This window comes from Triticum urartu, chromosome 3A (genome assembly GCF_056163025.1).
Source record: "Triticum urartu cultivar PI428250 chromosome 3A, HENAU_Tu73, whole genome shotgun sequence".
NCBI classification, from domain to species: Eukaryota; Viridiplantae; Streptophyta; class Magnoliopsida; order Poales; family Poaceae; genus Triticum; species Triticum urartu.
Window position 1 is genome coordinate 604283642 of NC_141875.1, and position 15806 is coordinate 604299447.

General features: G+C 48.0%; 2 long non-coding RNA genes across 2 annotated transcripts; both read right to left on the reverse strand.

Annotated features, from left to right (window-relative positions):
- Positions 1 to 2263: 2263 nt before the first annotated feature.
- On the reverse strand, positions 2264 to 5827 carry LOC147980748 (uncharacterized). The gene is made up of 3 exons (XR_015599814.1): positions 5645 to 5827; positions 4165 to 4239; positions 2264 to 2546 (listed from the first exon to the last, which is right to left on the reverse strand). It is a non-coding gene; the product is annotated as an uncharacterized LOC147980748 (long non-coding RNA).
- Positions 5828 to 10819: 4992 nt separating this feature from the next.
- On the reverse strand, positions 10820 to 15482 carry LOC147980749 (uncharacterized). Its single transcript, XR_015599815.1, has 3 exons — positions 15230 to 15482; positions 12695 to 12769; positions 10820 to 11104 (listed from the first exon to the last, which is right to left on the reverse strand). It is a non-coding gene; the product is annotated as an uncharacterized LOC147980749 (long non-coding RNA).
- Positions 15483 to 15806: the final 324 nt, after the last annotated feature.

The window sequence follows — 15806 nt, forward strand, 5'->3', positions numbered from 1 at the left end:
CAGAGGTCGTGTGTGGCCACTGCCTCAGCCCTCAAGTACCACACTACAACCGCCTTTGCCACCTTTGTACATCCACTGTCAAGCAAATGGACAGTTTTTCCATTTCCAATGCATGCAGTCGATGCTTCCAAACATCCCAGAAAATCCTCTTGCTGCATTTTGTGCTAGGATCCGAGCAGTGTCTTCATTGGGTGATCACAAGTATTGCGGTCCAAACACTGCCACCACTGCCATGCAGAACTTGTACAAACACTCAATGGTCATGGACTCGGCCATGCGTCCATAGTCTTCCAGTGAATCACCGGGAGCTTCGTATGCAAGCATCCTCATAGCTGTCATGCACTTCTGGAGTGAGGTGAATCCAAGTGTGCCGGTGCAATCCTTATTGCACTTGAAGTAGTTGTCGAACTCACGGATGGAATTCACAATCCTAAGGAAGAGCTTTCGGCTCATCCGATAATGGCGTCGAAATACGTTGTCGTCATGTAGTGGAGCGTCGGTGAAGTAGTCGGAGTAGAGCAAGCAATAGCCTTCCAGTCGATGCCTCTGCTTTGCCTTCAGTCGGCCCGGCACCGAGCCACCTCACCACGGCTTTGCATTGCTCGCGAACAGGCTGGCCAGAGCGGCGAGGACCATGAGATGCTCTTCGTCCTGGGCATCGGCATCGGCTTCCTCCTCCAGTAGCGTCGCGAGCGCAATCGGTGATTGAGGAAGCACCAAACCCTCGCCTTACACCAGGCCCTAGCAGTCTTGCCGATGCCCGCGCAGTTGCCTCCCATCCGATCCCATTGACTGATCATCTTGCTACTGTGAAGACGCAATAGTTGTGGACCGTGGTTCCATTCGTTGCTTTGATCAAGATTAAGGAATACATCGACGCCAGACTACGGACTGTGTTTTAATCTTCACAAGAGCAAGATTCTTTTTCAATTTATTTTCTTTGTATTTGAATGATCTTGTCATGTAGCAATCGTTACTATTTGAAACTAATTAAATTTCGTTTGATCAAAGATCACTTATAATTTGTTAGATTTTGTTTGTGAATCTTCATCATGTCTACTAGAATTAGGAAGAAATAAAGATCGGAAGTCGAGGATCGATCTCTAATGGGTGCCCTTGGTAGATTTTTGGTCAGAGACTCCCAACCTAAAATACTAGACGAATGCTCCTTTTTGGTGGAACATGCGGCTAGCTTATTGCTTTGCTATCCCTTTACCTTTTTAACATTAGTATTTGATACATGCCTAAACAAGGTACAAATATAACATACTTGAAATTATATAATAAACTGAGTGTAACCTTTATGCATATTAGTTCTTCTGCTATGTGAAAATTGTTTGAAATTTTAGGCCACATTTTTGTTTTCGCCCGGGGCCCCCAATTTCTGGAGACGGCCATGCTTATCATCCTTCTCCCGTACAAGACTCAAAGAGGTGGGGTTTTGGAGGCCTACTGTCCCGACCTGCGGTGCACGCCGCAAGCCGGGATGGGGAATATCATAGCAGTAGCTCAATGCTCAGGAACTCGGTGGCGAGAGAAAGATGATGTTCTGGTGTGTCTCTCTGGATAGGAGCGACCTCTTTTTTATAGGTACAGGAGAAGGAAGTGAACAAGCAGCGATAGGAGGCGAAGAAAAAGAGGGAGATGAAACGAACAGCCGGCAACCGAAGGGTGCAGCGATCGTATTCAACTCCACTATAGCAAAACTTTTTAGCCCCGTGTGACCTTTCATATGCCAGTCATGCGTGGAAAAAATTTAGACAACGGCTCGGCTCATTCCCGCAACCCATGGCGCGGTACCGCAGAGGAGGAGTACGCGTGTATGTGTCTCTTGTTCTCATGCTTATACATGTGGGAAAACAATCTCCCTTATAAGGAGGTCCAACTCCTACCAAACTAGCAATATGGGACTAAACTTTAGTCCCACCTCTTTTCTTGCACGAATGGACTAAGTGGGCCGCTAGGATTTATTAGCAATTTTTGAAAATACTATTGGGTTGGCCCAAAACTAGACTAAATTCTTGCTAATTACCCATGACCATGAAATAGAGCGAGGTACTACAGCCGCACAAGAGGGGGACAGAGAGAGAGCTAGGGGTAGGAAATGGACACACTGGAGAGGAGGTTGTAGTTGACGCCACACACAACTGCCGCCACCGCAAGTCACGCGTGTGACGCCCTCGATTCAATCGTACACTAATCATACACGCAAATATGTACGATCAAGATCAAGGACTCATGGAAAGATATCACAACACAACTCTAGACACAAAATAAATAATACAAGCTTTATATTACAAGCCATGGGCCTCGAGGGATCGAATACATAAGCTCGAATACACAAGAGTCAGCGAAAGTAACAATATCTGAGTACAGACCTAAGTTAGACAAGTTTGCCTTAAGAAGGCTAGCACAAAAGCAACACCGATCGAAAAGGTAAGGCCTCCTGCCTGGGAGCCTCCTAACTACTCCTGGTTGTCGGCGGTCTCCACGTAGTAGTAGGCACCCCTGGTGTAGTAGTAATTGTCGGTGGTGACATCTGGCTCCTGGACTTCGTCATCAGGTTGCGTCATCCGAGAAGAATGGAAAAGGGGAAAATGAGGGAGAAAACCAACCGTGAGTACTCATCCAAAGTACTCGCAAGCAAGGATCTACACTACATATGCATCGGTGTCAATGAAAAGGGTTGTATCTGTGGACTAGACTACAGAATGCCAGAAGAGAAGGGGAAAGCCTAGCCTATCGAAGACTAGCATCTTCAACATCTTCAAGCAGCTCCAAGCATCTTACAGCATTAGAAGAGATAAGAGTAGCATAAAGTAAAGTAGTAGTGTCATCAACCTCGCCCAGAGATTCTTCCTCGACTCCCTGCGAGAAAGCAATCCCAGCGTCGTACTATCCAGTTATCACCTCAAGTATCCAGTTCTAGTTGTATCGATCGGGATACAACTCCGAGTGTCCGTTACCGTAGGACAGGCTATCGATAGATGTTTTCTTTCCTGTAGGGGTGCACCAACTTACCCACCACGCTCGCTTAACTCCGGCCAGACACACTTTACTGGGTCATGCCCGACCTCGGCCAAACAATACGCCGCAACCCGACCTAGGCTTAATAGAGAGGTCAACACGTCGGACTAAACCTATGCCCCCAGGGGTCTTGGGCCATCGCCCCGGGAACTCCTGCACATTGCGTGGGCGACCAGTGAGCAGACCTAGCTACCCTCTTAAAAAGGCAGGTGCTTACCAGTCCAACCCGGCGTGCGCCGCTCAGTCGCCGACGTCTATTAAGCTTCGGCTGATGTATACGATGCAGAACGCCCATACTATGCCCACGTGATGGTTAGTGCTATCAGGCCAGAGGCCCCTCGGATCAAATATCCAAATCGTAGTGGATTAGGAGCACGCAGTAACGAGCATAGACTCATGATTGATGTGACCCCGTCACCCCGTCTCGAGGACTTGCAGCAAGGGCTAAGAATTCCCGGCCACGCCTCGTAATTATCTTGCGGGCACCTTCCAGGTCAACCCGACTCCACATCACTCGCAATTAAGCTCGCGCGGGTACCCCTCAGGGCCAACCCGTCTTTAGTAACATGGTTCAGTGTAAAGTCATAGTAACCATAGTAATTGTGTCTAACACCAAGGGGAACCCTGAGGAACCACCTCGGCGGATTCCACTCGATGTAATCATCAAGGTGAATGTAAGAGGAACCACCCTCGAGGGTCACACTTGAGGGGTTGCATGACAGAGCCGTATCGGAAGTGGTTATGGAGGAACCACCCTCGATGACCACGACCAAATAGCTACACTACAGGATTAACATCAGAAGTGCTGATGAGGTGTCACCCTCGGCACTCGATAGTAACTCTGTAGAGTCGTACAACTAAGGAGGGTGATGTGCGGTGCCGGGGCCTGGTCTTTGGTCCCGTTGATCGGGTCTTCGAACATAAAGCAGGGCAACTGGGACAAGGTGGGGGTCACACTGATGGATCACTAACCAACCTATACTAAGCAGTTTAGAATAAGCAGGTAGGTAACAATAAGCAGGTTACAAAAGCAGGCTATGCATCAGAATAGTAGCCAACAATAACAGTAGCAAAATCTAATGCAAGCATGAGAGAATGGAATGGGCGATATCGGGATGATCAAAGGGGGGGGCTTGCCTGGAAGCTCTGCGGTAAAGGAAGAAGGGTCGTCGGAGACATCGTCGATCACAAGGGCATCATCGGTCTCGGGGACTACCACATAGAAGAGGGGGAAGAAACAATAAATATTCAGCAAACAAAGCAACATAAAGCATAACATGGAAAGGCGGTGTTAGAGATGAACTAACGCGGTGCTAGACGTTATAGGTGAAGAGGGGATTCAACTGGGAAGGTATTCCCGGTTCTGGACCTGTGTCAGACAGATGACCGGAGGGGGAATGTTCCATATTCAGATAGTTAAAGGCATCTGACAGGTAAACGGACCACGTATTCGGGTTCGTCTTGTTTTTCTGAGCAACTTTCATGTAGAAAACATTTTTCATCCGAGTTACGGTTTATTTTCTATGAATTTTAAAAGGTTTTAGACATATTCTGGAATTCCTGAAAATTGCCTAAGTCTGAGGATTGCATCAGTTTTTTAAAACATCACTTAGCTGTTTTTCGGAGGCTATAGTTGTTGATCTGTATACCCCATGATCTCGTGCCTTACATCAATTATGAGCATTTTTCTACGGTCTACATGTTAGTATCACTTTTATCCATATTATAGTTCATTAGCTTGATCATCAACAGCTCTAAAGTAGCTATAAAAATAAAGGTCTTTTTTAGTTCTTCACTTAACAGAACTTAGCATTTTGTGATTTTCATAGAAATTAGTCCTTACATATTTTGAATTTGGACGAATGGGATAGAACGGAGTTTGTCAAGTGCACTTTCTACGCGTATTATCTTTACCCACATTAGAAGTCGTTTTGTTGTTGTTTTGCTGCCATACAGAGGAGTAGTCAGTGTAATCGTAGCAAAGCTAGCTACTGCTACAGTAACATTCAGTTACTGTAGCAGCGTAGTAGCGGCAGGATGCAGTAGCAGCGGCAACGGGCGGGGACGCCAGCGGCTAGCAGCAGTGGAAGTGCAGCAGCAAAGGCACGGCCAGGAAGCGGCGCCCGTGGCCGGACGTGACTAGGGGCGCGCGGGCACGGCAGCGACCTCGGCGACGGCCCGAGCTCGGTAGGGTGCGGTTACGGCACAGGAGCAGCGTTTAGAGCAGCTCAGCAACGGGACAACAACACGCGGAGCAGCGCAGTAGCTAGTAGGGCATGGGACACGGCCTGGGCAGACATCCGCGCGCGATGAGCAAGCGGGCGTGGCCATGGGTAGGAGCAGGCGGCAGGAGCAGCATGTACGCGACGTCAGCAGCAGTACAAGGAGCGGCGGAGCAACAGCAGGGCCGCGAGCGGCTGCGGCGGTGCGCCTGGGCGCGGCCAGGGAGCGGCGCGCATGGCAGGCGCGGCTTGGCCGCGTGGTGAGGCACGGTCGGGGTGGCAGGAACTCGCGATGAGCGCGGCCATGGCTTCAGTGCGAACCAAGGCAAACTCAAGGTGATGGCTATGGCGGCGGCTCGAGGGGGAAAAGCAGGGGAATCGGACGAGGGCCTCACCGTGATGCTCGTGGACGAGCTTAGGAAGTAGGGGGTGGCTGGGACACGACGAATCCGATGGCGAGATGCAGCGGCCGTGGGCGAAGACGACGTCGATGGCGAGTGTACGCGGCCTCCTAGCTCGGGCCGATGCTCGTAGTTGAAGCAGGGGAAGGTGGCGCAGCTCCTGGACGCCTTGGCTCGACGAGGTGGTCGCGGTTGTGTCTCGGGCGCGAGAGAATCTGAGAGGGGAATGGGGCACTAGGGTTAGCAGAGTGGTCGAGAGGGGGTCCTGGCGATGCTCTTATCCGACCGGGGGGGGATGGGGGATGGCCGCCACGAGACCGGGCGCCATGGGATATGGCCGCCACGGCTCCCCCCTGTTACTGTACCGGAGGTAGGAGGCAAGTGGGGGTATGGGCTAGGCCTTTTCTGTAGCTAGCTGGGCCAAAGTGCCCGGTAGCACCACTCTCCTTTTTTTGTTTTCTATTTTTTTATAACTTTATTTTGCATATTAATTTGTTAGCAAAAGAGTTTTGTAAAAAGTGTAGATAGACACATAATTAGTATTGCAATATTTTGAGACCACACACAATGTTTCACACTATTTAGAAAATTAAAAATATTTGCTTATTTTGAAAAGGCCAATTTAAATGCTTTTGGACCACTTATTAATTTCCTAGGAATTTATTTGTGAGTCAAACCAAGTTGGTTTCAACATTACATTGATCAGGAAAATTGTATAGAACTATTCGAACATTTTAGTTTTATAGCGTGAGGAGAAATAATTTTGACTTGTCTTTTAAATTTGAATTTTAGGTCCGTTTGGGACAAAGTGATGATTAGCAAAATTCAATTATGATGATGTGGCACCATTAATAGGAGTTTACTGTAGCATGACACCCGGGGTGTTACAAATCTCCTGCGCTACAGGAAATCTCGTCCCGAGATTTAAGAGGTAGAGTAAGGGGAAAGATGTGGTTACGAAATTCTATCAAGTCTTCTCAGTCTTGGTTTCTTTTCTCGAAGAGGTCGATCCATTATGTTGATGTCTTCATTTCTCTACTCCAGGTCATCATGATGAAGTAGGCATCCTTACTTCAGGATCTCTGTTGTACTTACGAAAGAATAAGGGGGTATACCGAAAGAATAAACCTCTGTAAGGTTGACTATTTGGTTGATAACATCAGGGAAGGTGGCGGAAAGTAACTCTCGAATTGAAACTTAAGACAATATCGAGAGCAAAGTAAGGAGGTATCATGGGAAGTTTTGAGCGGGTAAGCAATCGCTTGATGCCTGAAACAGGGTGTGAAAGGGGTTCAAAGCAACGGGGATAAGTATTGTGTTTGATACCAGAATTGATGATCCCTCGGAAGGTGGCTCATGAATTACCTACGTGGCCACGCACGGGGCAAAACCTTGGGAACAGGGGGTGTACAAGAAGGTCAGGTTTCGATCCTGTGGAACTATGGGTTATGTGCCCACCATGTGGGTTAAAAGTAGGAAGGCCGCTGAAATCTTGGACGGTCATGATAACAAGGCATGTTAGAGGATAGCATGTCAGTTATGTTGGCAACAATGTTGGTACCAAGGGCGAGGGATGAAGGGAACCATTTTCCTGCTCATTGAACGAGGCGGGCCAATAGGCAAAGTTCTCGTCCATCAGCGGTTACCGAAATGTCATCAACAGTAGAAACAGGGTCTCACTGACAGAGTTGTACACCGAGGTGTTTACATAAGCAGTGAATTATCACTGCTTAGATTATATAGATCACAAGAAAGGTCAAACAAACTAATGGAAAGGAAAATGTGATCATCAGGTTAAACAGAACAATGAAAAGGAAAATGTGTTTAAACACATATTTCAGGGGTATATCCTTCCCAAGGACAAGCAGAGCATGATATCCATGACAGGATATAACGTAGAAAACCCTTTAGGAAAGGGGAGAGAAATAGCAAGACATTACCCATACAACGGTGTTTGGGGTAATTAATAAAGAAATTTTAGCATTGTGCTTCAAATGTTCTTATTAAAAATCAGAGTACCACACACATGCTTCGAGATAGCGTTGACATGGTCTTTAAGCAAAGGTCGGACTTTGGATACACAAAGGATCCATCAGGAACAACTTATAGAATAAGTCTTACGATTTCCTCATGGAAGAATCGCTAACCTTTCTAAGAAGGGAACTATAACAATATATCCTACGGCCAGGTGTGCTAGGCATGACATCATCTTACCGGGTCATATAAAAGTCCAATGTTATAACTCTTGGAATTATGTTCTAACCATCATATCTGACCGAGATTTAGATATGATTGGGGTCAGGATACCTCGGACTCAGGATGCCTGAGAAGAAAAAGGTGCGACACAAATTGATGAGAAGACATCGTAAGATTCTCGGGATATGAACTATGGAAGCGAGTTCTGATACAAGAGTTCATTAGTAAACCATGGAGAGGATGAGGGTGGTGGCTGATGGACTCAGCGATAATCCTCGAGATTTCCAAAAAGGTGAATTTCCGCAGTTATGTGAACAAGGAGAAAACATTTATCGGATCAAATGATATAATGAAGTATGCTCGAGGAAAACATACACAATTAAACATTGGGTGAAAGGCGCACCCGGAATATGGGCTTAGGTAGCGTGATTAATGTTAATGGTGGTTCAATAACCAATAGTCTGAGAATGAACTATCGACCATTAACTTCAAAGTAATAGGGTTGCTAGAAGTTTTGAATTCAGACGTCATAGTTCAATTGTCAGTTTTCCGATTAGAAACAACACGGGGATCAAGGAATGAACGATGATGGCGAGAAGTATCACTTGTATCTAGAATTCTTATTAGGTGATGAAATTCTCACTACATTCTTGACATAAAAGACGGCAATACTCCAAGGTAGAACATAACATAAGTTGGATAGCAAGGAGCTCCATAACATGAACAAGTTTGTGTTAGAGGGAAGGCAATAATGTTGTCGATGATAACACAATCATCAAGGGGCAAGGATGGTATTTATCATCATGAAGTCGATTGATATCCTGGAAGAGGTCAGAATGTTGATGATGATCAAGACACATTTTTCGAGAGATTTCATGAAGATGTAATCGATTGGCGATGACATCAAGTCAAAGGAATGATGAAGCGCAAGGTTATTGGAACCACAGGTACGACACAAACTCGAAATCAAGCTTGCTTTTCAAGGAGAAATGATATGACGAGGAAGATCGACGTAAGCTTAGCTTATCGTCAAAAATTGTGCTCCGGGAAGAAGGACCAGATAGCATAGTTAAAATTAGCACGATAATGATATAGCAATCAGGCTATGAATGACTTGAAGGATTATTAAACTCATAAGCAACGAAAATTACTTAGAGTCATCGAATCGGAGTGCGAACTCGATTCACTATTCGGTGTTCTTGGTTGACGACAACCCAGAACCCATGAAAAATTGGAATCGGTGAGAAATAATAGCTGATGAGGAACTCTTAAGATGCAACACAGTTCTTAGATATTCTCGAGATACCAGAGGGTAATACTCGACAGTAGATCAAAATAGAGGTTGGACTGGTGTATTGACTTGCAAAAGACAAGTGCTTTAACTTGTCCAAGAAATGGGGTCAAAGAGAACAATCATGGTCGGAAGCACGATTGCAAAGGATCAATTCAGAGATACCAGAGGATATTATATCAAGGAAATAGTCATTATTACAAGAAGCTTCCATGATAGGATCTACATCGTGTCCATGGGCATGAACACAAAGGTTCAAGGTCGACTCCCACTTCTTAAATGCATAACCTCTCATTTACTTCTCGCTTTTCACGAATTTGTAGTGTAGAAATTTTTATCCGGCGTAACACCAGTAGAGTATGAACCATAGAAATTTCCGGGTTCACACAAATTAGCGAAAGCATTAGTTCAACCCATCGAGGCATCTTAGGAACATTTGCAAAAACTTCAGAGGTAATTAACTCAAGCTCGAAAGCAGAGCATGGTAGACAAAAGTAGGGGATACAATTTACCAAAGGCATTATGTATCAGCGAAGAATTCACAAGGTGATTAAATATGAAGGACACTGTCGGGTGGTAGTCCAACAAAGGATATGATGTGAGCATCGGTACTCAACTAGAAGAAGAAAGAATGTAAGGAGATCAGATTATGGAAACAATGAACTAATTTAAAGATCAAATGCAAAGGAATTTTGATTTCCAAATCAGGGGATCAGAAGCAGAGGCTCTGGTCAAAGACAAGTAAGTTGAATAGACATATATCGACAATCAAGCAAGGTTTGATTTGCCGAACACCGGCTCATGCCTGGGGTGACGTCTGAGGCAAAGGGAATAATTCTAATTGTGACTAATGATACATATCGAATCAAATGTTCAAAATGATTATGACAAAGGATACTAATGAATATGCCAGACATATGGAAAGTATCCATAATGCAAGCAGAAAAGTATTTGTAGAGCAATAGTTGGAGAGGATTATCGGAAGATCGAATTGTATCTGAAAGTATCTTGTGGAATCACATGATCAACTCGGAATGAACAAATCCTCGATAAGTGTGAGAAATTATCCTTAGATGTATTCATGTGGAAATGGAGCTGCAAGGAAGCAGGCTCAATGGATTCTCGAAACATCGGAGTGTATTTCGAGGCATCTTATAATATCAAGAGCAACTGGAATATGATGTATGAATGACAGGTGTATGCAGCAATCCATAGGGATTTATCCTTGATATGGAATTGCAATGGCGAAGGTCACAAGGGTTTCGGGGAAACATCGGAGAGTATCTTCGAAATCTTTTGGTGCAGCAAGCGATCATATGGACTGAAGGGGCTCTCCGGGAGAAAGTATTTTCGAGACCCTAAAGTTAGATTTTAGCAAAATCATTTAACCCGAATAGAAGAGAGATCAGAATCCCAGAGTATAGACGAGGAATAAAAGATCCTAATACCACCCAATTTGTGATGTGGGCCTGTAAGCCACACAACAATGTTAGTAAAAGTTTTTCAAAGACTAGACTCAACTTCGGCCACAGAGTTGGAAAGGGGGCTACCTACAGGCAGTCAGCTCTGATGCCAACTAGTGACGCCCTCGATTCAATCGTACACTAATCATACACGCAAATATGAACAATCAAGATCAAGGACTCATGGGAAGATATCACAACACAACTCTAGACACAAAATAAATAATACAAGCTTTACATTACAAGCCATGGGCCTCGAGGGATCGAATACATAAGCTCGAATACACAAGAGTCAGCGAAAGCAAAAATATCTGAGTACAGACATAAGTTAGACAAGTTTGCCTTAACAAGGCTAGCACAAAAGCAACAACGATCGAAAAGGTAAGGCCTCCTGCCTGGGAGCCTCCTAACTTCTCCTGGTTGTCGGCGACTTCCACGTAGTAGTAGGCACCCCCAGTGTAGTAGTAATCGTCGGTGGTGACATTGGCTCCTGGACTCCGTCATCTGGTTGCGTCATCCGAGAAGAATGGAAAAGGGGAAAAAGAGAGAGCAAACCAACCGTGAGTACTCATCCAAAGTACTCACAAGCAAGGATCTACACTACATATGCATCGGTGTCAATGAAAAGGGCCGTATCTGTGGACTAGACTGCAGAATGCCAGAAGAGAAGGGGAAAGCCTAGCCTATCGAAGACTAGCATCTTCAACATCTTCAAGCAGCTCCAAGCATCTTGCAGCATTAGAAGAGATAAGAGTAGCATAAAGTAAAGTAGCGCTACTGTCATCAACATCGCCCAAAGATCCTTCCTCGACTCCCTGCGAGAAAGCAATCCCAGAGCCATACTATCCAGTTCTAGTTGTATCGATCGGGATACAACTCCGAGTGTCCGTTACCGTAGGACAGGCTATCGATATATGTTTTCTTCCCTACAGGGGTGCACCAACTTACCCACCACGCTTGCTTAACTCCGGCTAGACACACTTTACTGGGTCATGCCCGGCCTCGGCCAAACAATACGCCGCAACCCGACCTAGGCTTAATAGAGAGGTCAACACGCCGGACTAAACCTATGCCCCCAAGGGTCTTGGGCCATCGCCCCGGGAACTCCTGCACGTTGCTTGGGCAGCCGGTGAGCAGACCTAGCTACCCCCTTAAAAAGGCAGGTGCTTACCAGTCCAACCCAGCGCGCGTCGCTCAGTCGCTGACGTCTATTAAGCTTCGGCTGATGTATACGACGCAGAACGCCCATACTATGCCCACATGTTGGTTAGTGCTATCAGGCCAGAGGCCCCTCGGATCAAATATCCAAATCGTACTGGATTAGGAGCACGCGGTAACGAGCAGAGACTCATGATCGATGTGACCCCGTCGTCCCATCTCGAGGACTTGTGGCAAGGGCTAAGAATGCCCGGCCACGCCTCGTAATTATCTCGCGGGCACCTTCCAGGTCAACCCGACTCCACATCACTCGCAATTAAGTTCGCGCGGGTACCCCTCAGGGCCAACTCGTCTTTAGTAACATGGTTCAGTGTAAAGTCATAGTAACCATAGTAACTGTGTGTCCAATACCAAGGGGAACCCTGAGGAACCACCCTCGGTGGATTCCACTCGATGTAATCATCAAGGTGAACGTAAGAGGAACCACCCTCGAGGTTCACACTTGAGGGGTTGCATGATAGAGCCGTATCGGAAGTGGTTATGGAGGAACCGCCCTCGATGACCATGACCAAATAGCTACACTACAGGATTAACATCAGAAGTGCTGATGAGGTGTCACCCTCGGCACTCGATAGTAACTCTGTAGAGTCGTACAACTAAGGAGGGTGATGTGCGGTGCCGGGGCCTGGTCTTTGGTCCCGTTGATCGGGTCTTCGAACATAAAGCAGGGCAACTGGGACAAGGTGGGGGTCACACTGATGGATCACTAACCAACCTATACTAAGCAGTTTAGAGTAAGCAGGTAGGTAACAATAAGCAGGTTACAAAAGCAGGCTATGCATCAGAATAGTAGCCAACAATAACAGTAGCAAAATCTAATGCAAGCATGAGAGAATGGAATGGGCGATATCGGGATGATCAAAGGGGGGGGCTTGCCTGGAAGCTCTGCGGTAAAGGAAGAAGGGTCATCGGAGACATCGTCGATCACAAGGGCATCATCGGTCTCGGGGACTACCACATAGAAGAGGGGGAAGAAACAATAAATATTCAGCAAACAAAGCAACATAAAGCATAACATGGAAAGGCGGTGTTAGAGATGAACTAACGCGGTGCTAGACGTTATAGGTGAAGAGGGGATTCAACTGGGAAGGTATTCCCGGTTCTGGACCTGTGTCAGACAGATGACCGGAGGGGGAATGTTCCATGTTCAGATAGTTAAAGGCATCTGACAGGTAAACGGACCACGTATTCGGGTTCGTCTTGTTTTTCTGAGCAACTTTCATGTAGAAAACATTTTCATCCGAGTTACGTTTTATTTTCTATGAATTTTCAAAGGTTTTAGACATATTCTGGAAGGCTGCTGCTACCAATCAGCCGGCTGATTTTAGCCAAAATTAAGCCGCCTCCAAAGACGTCGGATCAGACCCTCCCAGCCGCATGATCAGGCGCTTCCATGACGGCACTACGCAGCAGCTCCATGGCAGCGCCTTGCAGTACCGACAACGCGCCATTGCAGCGCTGACGAGCTTCATTGTAGCCCCGACGAAGATTCAACGACTCCGGCAGTGCTTCATTGCAACTCCGGCGACGCTTCAATGCATCTCCGGCGAAGCTCTGAAGACCCCGTGGCGCTTCATTGCAGCTCCGACGACGCCTCAATGCATCTCCGGTGAAGCTCCGACGACCCCACGGTGCTTCATCGCAGCTCCGGCGAAGCTTCGACGACCCCGCGACATTTCATTGCAGCTCCGGCGAGGCTTCATTGCAAATTCCAGTGAAGCTCCGATGACCCCACAGCGCTCCATTGCAGCTCCGGCGGTCTCGGTAATGCTTCAGCACAACAACGGCTAGTTTGTCTCAGCTTCACCGGCTGCTGCAGGCCACCGGCTGGCCTGCAGCACAGCACCACCGCGCGGTGAGTTGGGTGATGTTGTGCAACTCTTCTCCCTCGGCATCTCGATTGCAGCAGCGTGGCGAGCGCCGCCGCCTTGCGACACCATCGACCTGCAGCACCCCGCGGGACCCTCACATCGTCGCCTACACCATGAGAAATCAGCATGTGCGGCGAGCACGCCGCCCTTGCGTCACCGTCCATGGTTGCAACACCGGCTGCCTCGTAGCAGCAGCAACTCTGCCAACCGGGAGGGAGATGTCCTGGGCAGAGTAAGGAGGAGCTCGCAGGGGAGAAGAACTAGGCTGCAGAGGGGATGGCAATAAAGGAGTTGGGCACAGCGAGAGGATGAGGACGATTGGTTTGGATAGAAGATAAGTTGCGGGATGGGTGGCTGCATCGGTTCCATGGGACACATGTCAACACCGCGAGACGGCTTACGGATGCGAGAAATCATCCGGTTTAATTAGAACGTTTTCCATTCTGGAATTCCTGAAAATTATTAAGTCTGAGGATTGCACCAGTTTTCTAAAACATCACTTAGCTGTTTTTCGAAGGCTATAGCTGTTGATCTGTATATCCCATGATCTCGTGCCTTACATCAATTATGAGCATTTTTCTATGGTCTACATGTTAGTATCACTTTTATCCATATTAGAGTTCATTAGCTTGATCATCAACATCTCTAAAGTAGCTATAAAAATAAAGTTGTTGTTCAGTTCTTCACTTAACAGAACTTAGCATTTTGTGATTTTCATAGAAATTAATCCTTACATATTTTGAATTTGGATCAATGGGATAGAACGGAGTTTGTCAAGTGTACTTTCTACGCGTATTATCTTTACCCACATTAGAAGTCATTTTGTTGTTGTTTTGCTGTCGTACAGAGGAGTAGTCCGTGTAATCGTAGCAAAGCTAGCTACTGCTACAGTAACATTCAGTTACTGTAGCAGAGTAGCAGCGGCAGGATGCAGTAGCAGCGGCAATGCGCGGGGACGGCAGCGGCTAGCAGCAGTGGAAGTGCAGCAGTAAAGGCACGGCCATGCGCAGGCGGACGCGTGACTGGGCGCGGCCAGGAAACGACGCCCGTGGCCGGACGTGACCAGGGGCGCGCGGGCACGGAAGCGACCTCGGCGACGGCCCGAGCTCGGTAGGGTGCGGTTACGGCACAGGAGCAGCGTTTAGAGCAGCTCAGCAACGCGACAGCAACACGCGGAGCAGCGCAGTAGCTAGTAGGGCAGGGGACACGGCCTGGGCAGACGTCCGCGCGCGATGAGCAAGTGGGTGTGGCCATGGGTAGGAGCAGGCGGTAGGAGCAGCATGTACGCGACGTCAGCAGCAGTACAAGGAGCAGCGGAGCAACAGCAGGGCCGCGAGCGCCTGCTGCGGCGCGCCTAGGCGCGGCCAGGCAGCGGCGCGCATGGCAGGCGCGGCTTGGCCGCGTGGTGAGGCACGGTCGGGGCGGCAGGAGCTCGCGATGAGCGCGGCCATGGCTTCAGTGCGAACCAAGGCGAACTCAAGGTGATGGCTATGGCGGCGGCTCGAGGGGGAAAAGCAAGGAAATCGGACGAGGGCCTCACCGTGATGCTCGTGGACGAGCTTAGGAAGTAGGGGGTGGCCGGGACGCGACGAATCCGATGGTGAGATGCAGCGGCCGTGGGCGAAGACGACGTCGATGGCGAGTGTACGCGGCCTCCTAGCTCGGGCCGATGCTCGTAGTTGAAGCAGGGGAAGGTGGCCGGGACGCCTTGGCTCGACGAGGGGAGGTCGACGGTCGCGGGATCGACGAGGTGGTCGCGGTTGTGTCTCGGGCGCGAGAGAATCTGAGAGGGGAAGGGGCGAGCGAGGGGAATGGGGCACTAGGGAGCGTTAGCAGAGTGGTCGAGAGGGGTTCCCGGCGATGCCCTTATCCGACCGGGGGGGAGGGGGATGGCCGCCACGAGACCGGGCGCCATGGGATGGCCGCCACGGATCCCCCTGTTACTGTACCGGAAGTAGGAGGCAAGTGGGGGTGTGGGCTGGGCCTTTTCTGTAGCTAGCTGGACCAAAGTGCCCAGTAGCACCTCTCTCCTTTTTTGTTTTCTATTTTTTTATAACTCTGTTTTGCATATTAATTTGTTAGCAAAAGAGTTTTGTAAAAAGTGTAGATAGCCACAT